At 46.2% G+C, this 2,500-nt stretch overlaps 1 protein-coding gene across 1 annotated transcript in view; it reads right to left on the bottom strand.

Annotated features, from left to right (window-relative positions):
- The window catches only part of LOC123506355 (prominin-1-like), a 120,007-nt gene that overhangs the window by 67,230 nt on the left and 50,277 nt on the right, over positions 1-2,500 (bottom strand).

Raw genomic sequence — 2,500 nt, forward strand, 5'->3', positions numbered from 1 at the left:
AAAGATGCAAAGGAAAGAGAGAGAGAGAGAGAGAGAGAGAGAGAGAGAGAGAGAGAGAGAGAGAGAGAGAGAGAGAGAGAGAGAGAGAGAGAGATTAGGGGAAGTCAACTTGCACCGGATGACCTTTGCAATACTTTCACACACACACACACACACACACACACACACACACACACACACACACACACACACACATTTCCCCCTTTGGTGACCACTCAGTAAACATTCTCCGGACACAGACACACATACAGATAGACACACATAGACAGACAGACAGGCAGGCAGACAGACTGACAGACAGACAGGCAGGCAGACAGATAACAAGTAAGAATTAAAAGGAAAACATGAACTGAGAAGAAAGATAGTGATAAAGAAAGTTAGGAGGAGGAGGAAGAGGAAGAGGAGGAGGAGGAGGAGGAGGAGGAGGAGGAGGAGGAGGAGGAGGAGGAGGAGAAAATCAATATCAGAGATACTGCAGGTTGAGAGAGAGAGAGAGAGAGAGAGAGAGAGAGAGAGAGAGAGAGAGAGAGAGAGAGAGAGAGAGAGAGAGAGAATTTACAAACTCTTGACAGTGGGACAAGTTCTTATGTATTTATAAAAGTCTCTCTCTCTCTCTCTCTCTCTCTCTCTCTCTCTCTCTCTCTCTCTCTCTCTCTCTCTCTCGACAAGAAAGTAACTTAATACACTGTAATAATAAAGCCAGAGGGAGAGAGGGAGAGGAAGAGAGAGAAGGAGGGAGGAAGGGGGAAGAAGAGAGAGGAGGAAAGGGAGAGAGAGGGAGAGCAAGAGTGAGAGAAAGGACTGTTGATGTTTTAAGAGAGAGAGAGAGAGAGAGAGAGAGAGAGAGAGAGAGAGAGAGAGAGAGAGAGAGAGAGAGAGAGAGAGAGAGAGAGAAATGGGATGGGAGAGTCAGTGAAGAGAGAAAGGGAGAGAGGGACACTAGTGAATGGGTACGAGAAAAGGAGGAGGAGGAGGAGGAGGAGGAGGAGGAGGAGGAGGAGGAGGAGGAGGAGGAGGGAGAAAGAAAAAGGGAGGTGATGATGTGAGTGTCGGAGGAGGAGGAGGAGGAGGAGGAGGAAGGTTAAGGGAGAAAGTATGTCCGGATGGAGAAGGCGAGCAGTGGTGGAGGAGATGATGGAGGAGGAAGAGGAGGAGGAAGAGAAGGAGGAGGAGGAGGAGGAGGAGGAGGAGGAGGAGGAGGAGGAGGAGGAGGAGGAGGAGGAGGAGGAGGGAGTTACAAGTTGCTGTGGTATCGGACGAGGAAACTAGTGGAGGAAGAAAAGAAGAAAGAAAAGGAGGAGGAGGAGGAGGAGGAGGAGGAGGAGGAGGAGGAGGAGGAGGAGGAGGAGGTCGTGTGGCATTGCTAGTGAAATGTCAGTTGTTGTTGATGACATACGTGGGAGGTTACTATGGCAACCAGTGACGCCAGCTGTTCTCTCTCTCTCTCTCTCTCTCTCTCTCTCTCTCTCTCTCGTCATACCACCACTTCAACTGACAAATGACTGCCGGTATAATAATTCAGAGAGAGAGAGAGAGAGAGAGAGAGAGAGAGAGAGAGAGAGAGAGAGAGAGAGAGAGAGAGAGAGAGAGAGAGAGTTAGGGATGGTAATGGTATGATGAGGAAGAAAATGGAGGAACAAAAGAGTGAGTAAGAACAAGAGGGAGAGGAAGAAAGAGGAGAGGGGAGAGGAGAAAGGAGAGGGGAGAGGAGAGAGGGGAGGGGAGAAGGAATGGAGGGAGGGGAGAGTAGGATGAAAAATATCTACCCCCCGGAAATACGAGTAGCCCTCACACTCCCTCCCCTTCTCCTTCCTTCCCTCTCCCCTCTCCCTTTGATATAAACAATGTAAGAAACAGCTGACTACCACCACCATCACCACCATCACCACCAATGCGTATTCTTGTAGTATAGTTTCTTCTAAATATTGTCATCACCACTTACTCATCACCACCAGTACCATCATCACCACCACCAATGCTACTTTACTAACACCAGATTACTGTTATGTTTTTTTTTTTCCCCATGTTAGTACTGTCACCACCATCATCAACACTATCACCACCACCACCACCACCACCACACACAATACATCTTATTTATTACCTTTGTTTCTTAAGGTCTGTATTCTTAACCCCTTCGATACTGGAATGGCACTTTTTTTTTTTTTTTTTTTTTTAGTTTCTGATATGATGACGATTTTATTCACATTAGGAAGGTCAAAAGATTAATGGCTTGAGTCTTCACTATTTTAATCCCCCACCTAAGTTTCTGAAGCTGTATAAAATCACCAAATAGTAACCAGCATGAATATGAAAACGCGTCATGGTACTGAAGGGTTGAAACAATTTACTTTTACTATCACTACTTTCCAAAGGCTCTAGTTAAAGATACTCGTGTTTTAGAGGGCATTTTCATGGTTCTGGTGATAGATTAATAAGATTTCTGGTTAATTAAAAGGAGAAACTGTCTTGAAATATAAGTCTAGTTGTCTCTAGGGCC

The sequence above is a fragment of the Portunus trituberculatus genome, chromosome 19 (genome assembly GCF_017591435.1).
Source record: "Portunus trituberculatus isolate SZX2019 chromosome 19, ASM1759143v1, whole genome shotgun sequence".
NCBI lineage: Eukaryota > Metazoa > Arthropoda > Malacostraca > Decapoda > Portunidae > Portunus > Portunus trituberculatus.